The sequence below is a fragment of the Aphelocoma coerulescens genome, chromosome 2 (genome assembly GCF_041296385.1).
Source record: "Aphelocoma coerulescens isolate FSJ_1873_10779 chromosome 2, UR_Acoe_1.0, whole genome shotgun sequence".
NCBI classification, from domain to species: domain Eukaryota; kingdom Metazoa; phylum Chordata; class Aves; order Passeriformes; family Corvidae; genus Aphelocoma; species Aphelocoma coerulescens.
In genome coordinates this window covers 22236578-22246829 of record NC_091015.1, presented here as the reverse complement: position 1 = coordinate 22246829, position 10252 = coordinate 22236578, and the positions used below count along the sequence as shown (strand labels likewise).

Below are 10252 nucleotides of genomic sequence, written 5' to 3'. Positions count from 1 at the left end.
GGTCTGTCTCACATGGCATGCCATGTGGAGGTAAAGAGACATCATACTAAAACTCTCTGAAGGACCTGGAGCCAAGATCCAGTCTGGATAGATCTATATTACAGTGATGTTTTCAGAGGTACTTCCTGGCATTTAGAAGTAAAGAAGATCTGTTTCTCCAGTTTACCACAAGATGGAGGTGGTGTCACTCAGAATCGTTCATTAAGGAATCGGGAAAATGGTGGGTGTTGTACAACAGGCACTGTAAAATTTTATGGACATATTTAAGAAAGTAATAAAAAATAATGGTATGGAACTGTGACATATTATATTATTAATTTATTTTAAGCCAACTGTTTAATGACATACCCAACCATCTTTGAACCAGTGTTATTTCAAAATGCAGAAGCTTCACAGTTGCATTTGAATTACTGAAAGCTGAAGATACTGTTTTGAATCACATATCTGTTGGAAGTGGAGATGTCTGATAATATTCTCCAAAAGCATACAAAGTGATGGTTGCCAGAGTCAGATGGGTGCCACTTTCTTGGATATATTATCCTGAAATGATCTTTCCCTATATTAAGCCTTCTGGAACTTACTGCCAACAAAAAAAAATGATAAAGCATGTTTTTGTCTGTAACAAATACAGGTCTGGCTGTTCTCAGAGGCATTCACTCTGACCTCCTTCAGAAAACCCAGGAGCGTATTTGCCACCAAAAGGCTTTAAAATTGCTTATTAAGTCATGTTTATAGTATTGTTCACTTTTTTGATGCTGAAGCAGAGACAAATGAGGGAGCCCTCATTTGGGGTTTTTGCATGAACCTAGCAGACCATGGACATGAGCTCTTCATCTCTGCCAAAAGCTCAAAAGCTTTATCCCTTGAGTCTGCATGGATAGGTTCTTAGCCTGTGCTCTCTTCTTTTTTTTAAAACTTCAAAGGAAAAAGGCTTATTTTTTTTTTGTCTGCAGCTTCATTTTTTTCCCCTCACATCTTCTTTGCTACTGATTATTTTGCTGTTTTGAGGAGAATTTGAAACATAAGTGAAATTGGTTTACCTTACTTTACAATAAGACAGACATGGAAATAATCAGAAAGGAGAGACTGCGAAGAACTGGATACACTGGGTGTTCAGTGATGCTATGTTTCCATTGAACAAGTTCGATAATACGGAGAAGTGAAAATCTCTTTAGGTGTACTGTTAAGCCATGGACAAACACCCTGTCTAGGACCCACTCTGCAAAACCTCACTTCATCTGCACATCACTCCTTTGCTGCTTGGAGCCACCATCTAGTGGCTGCATGGTTTGTGTAACCACAGTTTACTTGGGTTTAGTCAGATTAATATAAACAGATCCCAAGGTCTGAAAACACGTAGAAAGCTCCTTAATGTAAAATAAATTATACTACCATAGCAAGACAAGCCAGAGGAACAGTAAGACTGTGAGGAGGACCTGGGTCACAGTTGTAGACAGTATCTCGAGACAGAACAATTACTGCATGTCTTCACTGGTGAGAGTGAATTAAATTTGAAGTTCTTAACATAGTTCTCATTTTACATGAAACAGTGGATGCTGAAAGTCTGTAGAAAACAAGTATACATAAGAAATTGACATCCTATTTTATATATCATTCTAGACCTGTTTTAGGATCCACATTATCTTTAATTTTCAATTATTTTGTCAAAATGTGAGGTAAATTGCTAGATGGATAGCTGAAAAAAAGTCACATTTAGGGAATAAAAAAGGAAAATGTATCAGAGATTCAAATGACAGATTGTTGGTAAGCAAGCTTATGAGTTAATTCATACCACAAATACTTTGATTTAATTTCTCCTAATTCCAAAACATTCCAGAGAAGACACTAAATCCAGAAAGATTCAATGAGTTTCTAAATTAAATTCTGCATAGGTCATTGCTGTCGGAGCAAAATATTCAAATCAAAATGTGTCCTGCCTTGGCATGGGAGCTGGACTAGAAAATATCCAGAGGTCACTTGCAACCCTAACTGTCCTGTGATTCTGTGTTCTGACATACTGAATAATTTTTCAGTCTACAAATATTTGTAACATAACTTCATCAAGCTGAATCTGTATTTATTCATTTTTTTAAATGTTTCCCAAAAAATAATCAAACTTAGCCAGAGAAGTTTGTAAGTGCTTCTAGTCTCTAAACTGACAAACCACGGTTAACAGCAAAAGGAACATATATTGAAAATACATTAACATTGTAGGCCATGTAATTATCTAATTATAAGAGGCCATTCTTCATCATAGGTGATTTTTATACACAACATTTTCAAGATTGCTGCTTGTTTTTAAAAAAGTAGTTGGCAGAGATCTTTTTATGTTGTTTAGAAGGAAGCACAAAACATAACACTGATTTTTGATGGGCAGATGTTTGCTGTAGTTCCTCATCTGAAACTGCAAGCATATAAATGTATTTATAGTAGCAAAGAAGGACATGTTTTGTGTCAGAAGAAATCTGTGGCAAAGATGCCACTTGTTCAGGTGCTGAATACAACCTCTGTGTCTCCCCAAAACTCTTCTTGGTACACGCAGATGCCCTTTACCATTGAACTGTTGAAGAGGCTCAAGAAGACCACTCATGCAGCAGCATGACCTGAAAAAAGTTAATACTTTTGTGTTCTGCAACTGAGTGGTCAACAAACATACATGTGTTTGGTTACAGACATTGTGAGTAGTTCATTAATTCAGTCACTTGGGAATTATAAATTCCTTGGTTGTAAGTGTGGGCACAGGTATCTAGTTGAGAATAAGACTATTATGGCTTGATTGTTCCCATTAAATAGATACCTTGTGTTCTTTACATCTAGATTTCCATTCATTCTAAATTAAGGGTTATTTCTGAATTGAGGGTTATATTACTTAAATTCTACTGATAAAGATAAAATGCTATACAATTAGGGGAAGACAAGCCCTTCAGATTTATTTATATCCTACCTAATGCAAATGTGAAGGTTCTTCTATTCCACATAAATATGCAATCACTTCCTTGAAACTTGCTAAGCTGTCTGCATCAGCAGTTTCTCATGAGTTATACAACTTGCTTGTCTTCAAAAAAAAATACACAGCCTCCCCTTCACCATCAAAAAAACCCCACACTAATATAAATTGCAGCTCCTGGCAGCCACAGGTGAGCATCAAACAATGCAAGCTACATAATTACAAGTTTTGATGATTGAAGAGGTGAGCTAAATCCTAATGTTCTTTCCCATTTTTATGCAGTTTTCAATAGAAGTTCCTATACACTTAATCCTAAAAGGGCTTGAGGAAGAATGAAGGAAGAGGAATCAACATAGGTCCACTTTTAGGAAAGTGAAAAATACTGGGTAGGAAGTTGAAGCAGCAGCCTTTCTATAAATTGCTTTTCGGTCTTTAACTGTCTAAAACAAAAGATTTCATTTTTTGGGGGATGCTGTATCTTTTTAAAATTAATTTTGTCCAAAGCAAAACAAGTCTTTTTTTGTCTTTTGTTTTTTGTGTGGGGAAGGTGGAAGGCGAAGGGAGGTTAAATTTCAGTAACATGTATTATACATTTATTATTTTTTAAAATGTGTATAACCTTTCTGTTGAAAATATATTTGTGATATTCCACAGAAATTTTTGTACTGTGTTGTCCAGCTGAAGTTATTTCACCAGCTGTAATCCAAAATGGAATTATAGATCCTGTAGATTTCTTTTATTGATTTCTTTTTTATTACTGCTACACATTTATAGTAACTTGAGACACAGTTTAAAATATCATGCCACTGATATTTTTCTTAGTTTTTAAAGGTCAAGAGATTTATTTCTTCATCTGTAGGTAGTATAAAAGTCTTTTCTTTGCCACAGCTCTGAAAGAATAGGATTTAGGTATCATCCTTTTATTCTGATGCATCACTGGAAAAGATATGGCATCCTTCTTATATTTTACTTAAGTGGGATAAGAAAGATTTGGTACTTTTGTCTGAATTCTGTTTCAGTTACAGTAGAGAAATATCACTTTGAATTAATATGGGAATAGAGTCAACATGAGACCAGCATTTGGTTTTCAGAAAATTCCGTTCATTCCTATGAAATAAATAAAAGTATTGGTGCAAAGTCAACATGGGAGATAATTCAAGAATGATTTTTGCTTAGTAAACTCTTTGAAAGTTTGTTAGAATTCTGTGTCTGAAATCCAGAGACCGATATTAAAATTACTTATTGAAGAAGCAAGATGAGATCTAAAGAGTATGCGGTTACCAAGGAATAATGCAGAACACATCTCAAGACCTCTTTGTCCCAGAGCTACAGCTGAGAGCAGCCAGAAAAGCAGTGCACAGACCTCTGGCACTGCCCCTGTGGAAACATCAATAAGCTGCACATACACTCCAAGGGAAGGTGCCAAGGGCCTCTTGAGCTCACCTACTGCAAATGAAGGAATCTCAATATACACTTTGAAGACCAATTGTTGCAAACCTTAATATAATTAGCATTTATGCAACTCATTTGGCAAAAATATGCTACATACCATTCCAAGAACACAGAGCATGATTGTTTTTAAGGCTTATATAATTTTAGTGTTAGTTAAAGAAATATTTTAGCACAAAACCAACTGTGTATTGCTACAGTTTTGCTTTGGCACATGAGCTAAGCCTTAAAGCAATTATCAAGATGACCAAAGCCCTTGTCAAGAAAAGGATGCTCCTGTGTTAGGCAGCTCAACAGCTGTTTGATTGTGCAGGTTAGATCTCTGCTTTACTCAAATTGACAGTAAAGTATCATTATGCAGTGGATATGGATTTATTTACACTTTATGATGAGCTTTTAAAATTAAGTGGTTGTTCACAGTATGCAGGAGTATTTTGTATTTTGAGTATTTAAAAGGGAGTGTGCTAATAAAGATGAGAGCTTTAGAGAGTTGTGGGGTTTTTCCTGAAATGGAAGAAGTTCTGTTGCAGAAATAGTTCTGCCTTATTGAATTACAAGGTACCATCCTGATTTAAATTAAGGAACAATGTCAGGAAGTCTTCTGCCTGAACAAGTCGTGCAGTATTAGTGGTACCACAGGAGGGTTTTTAATTTGTGTGTTACGTCATTAGGATATGGTGGTTTCAGCTGGGGTAGAGTTAATTTTCTTCACAGTGGCTGGTACAGGGCTGTGTTTTGGATTTGTGCTGAACACAGGGTTGATAGCAGAGACATGTTTTTGTTGTTGCTGACCAGGGCTTACACAGAGCCAAGGCCTTTTCTGCTTTTCATACTGCCACAAAGGCAATGGAACTGGGGGTGTGTGGGAGGCTGGAAGGGGACACAGCTGGGAGAGGTGACCCAAAGTGACCAAAGGGATATTCCAGACCCTATGGCATCATGCTCAGGATATAAAGTTTGGGGCAGAAGGTGGAAGGGGGGATGTTTGGAGTGATGGCATTTGTCTTCACAAGTAACTGTTACACGTGATGGGGCCGGGCTCTCCTGGGGATGGCTGAACACCTGCCTGCCTGTGGGAAGCAGTGACTAATTCCTTGTTTTGCTTTGCTTGTGTGTGCAGCTTTTGCTTTCCCTATTAAACTGCTTTTATCTCAACATATGAGTTCTTTACCTTTTACTCTCCAAATCTCTCCCCAGTCTCACTGGCGGGGGAGAGAGCCAGCGGCTGCCTGGGACTTCGCTTCTGGCTAGGGTTAAACCACGACACCCTGAAACAGTAGTAGGACTTTAGATTAATTTTTTTTTTTCCTAAATTAGACTATTTGAGTTTCTATACATATTCAAGCAGTGTTAGAAAAATATACATTTTTATAAAATGAAGAAGTAGAAGTCTCAAAGGTAACCAACAACTCTTTAGTCTGTTTTCTTGAATTCTGTCATGTAAAAAATATGAATATGAATATTAATGAGATTAAAGTGGCTTTTATATGTGCTTTGCAAAACTGGAAAATCAAGGGCAGAAGCACTGCCTGTGATTCCTCCCACAGAAAAAGAATTACATAAAAGAGAGAAGCTCCAGAATAAAGAAATAACGGGGAAATGGCCGGTGTTTAAGAAGGATTGAATTTGCTGCTGAAAACGTGTTCAATTTAACCAATGAGTTGTCCTGAAGTCCTGTGTTGGGTAATCATTGGCACCTTTTGTTAGAAACATGCAGTTATCTAAAGGACACCTTATATTAAATATAGTCAATTATGAGTTTTCATTCATAGTACAGTGTCTCATGGAAAAAGCATGAGAGCTGGAAAACTGGAAATTAAAGGCACAGAGGAGCAAACCGTAGTCTTCTTCAGTTTTAGTGTTTAAAATGTCAGTATTGATGGAAACTGGGGAAACACTGTTTTAACTGGAGAACAAGTAGTCTGCCTGACCATTACTTTGAAAACAGAAGAACCGTGAAAATTTGAGTTTTGTGGACTGGGCAGTTGAATCTTCTCTAACCATGATAAGAAATAGTATGGATTTGCACATATCTTGGAGAACCAGCTGTGCTTTGGAAATTATTTTTTGCCTCTCACTCCAATACCATCTGTACTTGCCTGTTCACTTGCATAAAAAGAAACAAGATAGAGTTTGTAGACAGTAACTACCTCTCCTCTCACATCTGGCAATTTGCAAAAGCATGCATTAGGCACAATTTTGAGGGAATATATTTAAATGGTTTTCAAGGAGGTTTCTTTTTTCTTTTTCTGTTTTGAGCCTAAAGGAACAAGGATCAGGAGAAGGAATAGGGTATGTAATTACATTTCATAAAATAAGAGAATTTTGTTTGCTAACAGCTTGTTAACAGTTTGCTAACTGCATTAGGCTTCTTTCTGCAGCCCCAGACAGCAGCAAATCTAGGTTAGCTATTGTCTCCAGCCAAAAGGTATGGACAGATACAGATGGCTCCTATAGGACACCAATGGCATGCACCTGTTCCAGAAAGCTGTTCCAGGTGCTCTGGGGCGAGTGGGATAAATTGGGAAGCAGAGCCGTGTCTCCAGCAAGGGCAGGGCATATACCTCATGTACCCCAGCAACCTGGATGTGGAACATGAGGGTGGTTTGCAGAGAGTCGAGACCCACCAGCTAGTAGCAAAACAGTGTGTGTTTTCAGGGTAGGGTCACTCACAGATTTTTTGGCTCATGCATAGTGGTGCATGCTGTTGATATCTGCCACAGTTACATTTTTGCTGGTGAAAAATACTTCATTTCCCACAGTAAGTTTTGTGTTTAGTCTTGGGGATAATGAGGATATCTATGTGAGAAAGCAAAATTAACTGTGAAAATCAGAATTCTACCCTGACAAATATATCTTCACAACAGTCTGGGACTGGAAATAGCATTTTGCTGAGACTATGTGTTCAAAAACTGTTGAGTTGTGAGGAATCTGGGGCAGGAGTCATTGCTAAACATTTAACTTAAGCAAGAGATTTCTTAGATTTCTTGCTTTTACATCAGAAAGATTTCTTCTGCATCCTAGTAAATATATATTTAGCAACAGCATCTGCCACATCAAGATACATTTTTACATGTTTACAGTATTTTTAACATTGGAATTTTAATGCAATGCTTTCTGATTGCATGGTACTGCACCACACTAAAAAAAAAAAAAAAAAAAACAAAAAAAAAACCCAAAAAACTAATTAAAAGGAAAGTCTAAGCTTTCCATCCTTAGAGATTATCATTTATGTCAGCAAAAAGATCCCCAGCCCCATAATAATTCAGCCCATGTTCCCCTTTTGTGAGTTGAAGTACTTGGAAAGGGATCATTCTGCAATAAATGTCAAATGCGTGTTTTATCTAAATATCTCAACATACTCTACTGACAAAATTTAGTTAGGGATAATTTATAATCTTCAGTAGCCAAAGTAATCTATGGGTTCTTTTAAATTGCCTTTGTTTCTGAATTAAATTCAGTTGGCTGTGAAGCATGAAGCAGAATTTAAAGCAATATTTCATAAATCTGTCACTGAAGATTAAAGCAATCTTTAATTTAAAAATGCTGTAACCAGCTCTGTATGTTTACTTTGCAGAGCTTTGAAAATTCAAGCATCTCTCATGCCTCTAACCAGAGCTTCTCACAACCGCCCAGAAGAACAGTCAGAAACTCTCAGTGCAGCTTCTGTAAGTCTCCACTTACTGGTATTTTTCAGTCCAGCTGAACTCAATAGCATGCAAGGGCAGCCTATGAACACAGACCTCTTCTTCTTCCAGCCCATAACTGGAAGCCATGAACTGTCCCATGTTCCATACACACTGACTGAAGGTAAATATGGACCAGTCCCACTACGAGCAGTCAGCCCAGCCTTTCTTGTTCACCCATTAAACACCCAGCTCACCCAGACTCTCACGATTGCGATGATCTTCCCTCTGCCTTTCCTTTGTCTTGCTCATGCCCTTTGGGAACGTTGGTATTAAGGCAATTTTTTCTTGCAGAGCTTTAGCTTTTGGTTTCCCACTACTGGTCCACCTCCCTGCTCAGACATAAGTAAAATCCTCCTTCCCCATGCCCTCATGGATTATTGATATCTTGTTTATGTATCATATGGATGAGAAACATTATAATGATGTTGACTTCTAAGAAGAGATGGCTGTTGTTTTCAGTGAAACAGAAGGCAACTACTTTCAGTTGAGTGTTGATGTAAAGCAATTTAAAGAAAACAAAACATAATCAACATATTTAAATGGAAGAAAATAATTTTGACTTGACTATGCTTCCAGGTTGACATTTTAATAAAACAAAAGGCTAGTCTGACAAGTTGGTTTAAACAGTATTTACAAACCCAGGCTCAGCAGTTCATCGGCTGTGAATCTTCTCCAGCACAGAAACACCTACCCTATACAGACCACCAGTTTCACCCTTCTGTATCCCATTGCTGGAACAGCCTTTGCCATTAGTCTATGTGATGTTCTTGGTGTGATATCTTTCTGTTTAACCCTTGCATTTTGATAGAAGAGTTAAATACAGTTTTAGACAAAGGAAAAAAGAATAAAAGAGAATTATTCCTTCATCATCCAATTAGGAGGTGAACTGAGGAAAAACTCGGTCTGCAGTGTATGTGTCATAATTACTGAACACAAAGACTTCTGTTGCTTGAATGCCTCTTAAATCTTTTTCTGAATTTAACCTAAAAAGCCCAAATGAACCTTTTCAATATTTTTTATTGACCTCTGTTATTCTACCTCTTCCAAAAATATTTGCTGAAATTTATGCTTAACTTTGTAGATCAATAAACTTTGGATTCAAAAAAAAAACCACTGTGCCCACCTGCGTTTCTGAAACACATATTTGTGGTTTTATGTTACCACTTGCACCACCATCGCAATTCCCTGTGTTTTCCAGGGAAGTATCTCACTGAATACATCCCTCAGTCTTTTGTCTAAATTTGGTCACAGTGCATAGGAAAATAACTTTATTTAGATTAAGTTGCTGGTATGCCAAGATCATTGCCATTCAGCGTGATCTCATTGTTTCCTTGCAGATTCTCTTGTGTGGCTGTGTTACAAGGAAATGGAAGGAACTTCAGAGCAAGAACTCTTATTTATTCTGTGCTTGCACATCACCTCACATTATGTGACATGCTCAGGAATAGACAATAATAGAATAAACAACTAAACTGGGTTTGACAGATGATTTTAAGTCGTTGTACACTGCACTTAATTACTGAAAGCCACTGAATACATGCAACAGGTCTGTGAAATAGGTTATAAGTTTAAAATATTTTTAAAATTCAAACATAATTGCTAATATTTTTTCACAAGAGTCTTGTCTTGTTACATGGGAGAATAGACTAACCCCCAGTCTCACTACAACCTCCTTTCAGGCCGATGTGGAGAGCAGTAAGGTTTTTCTGAGCCTCCTTTTCTCCAGGCTAAACAACCCCAGTACCCTCATCCACTCCTCACAGAACCTGTGCTCCAGACCCTTCACCAGCCCTGTTGGCCTTCTCTGGACACATTCCAGCACCTCAATGTTCTTCCTGAATTGAGGAGCCCAAAATGGAATGCAGTAGTCGAGGTATGGCCTCACCAGTGCTGAGTACAGGGGGACAATCATTGCCCTGGTCCTGCTGGCCTCACCGTTGCTGATCCAGACCAAGATGCCATTGGACTTGTTGACCACCTGGGCACACATTGGCTCATTTTCAGCCACTATTGACCAGCACCTCCAGGTCCTTCTCCACTAGGTCAATTTCCAGTCACTCTGCCCCATCCTGTAGCACTGGAGTTATTGTGGTCAAAGTGTAGGACCTGGCACATGGTCTTGTTGAACCTCATGTCCTTAGTCTTGCCACTTTTATCCAGCCTCTCC

The 10252-nt window shown here is 37.9% G+C and overlaps 1 long non-coding RNA gene across 1 annotated transcript; it reads left to right on the top strand.

Moving 5' to 3' along the window:
- Positions 1–6957: 6957 nt before the first annotated feature.
- On the top strand, positions 6958–9623 carry LOC138105641 (uncharacterized). Its single transcript, XR_011148587.1, has 3 exons — positions 6958–7157; positions 7974–8064; positions 9423–9623. It is a non-coding gene; the product is annotated as an uncharacterized lncRNA (long non-coding RNA).
- Positions 9624–10252: the final 629 nt, after the last annotated feature.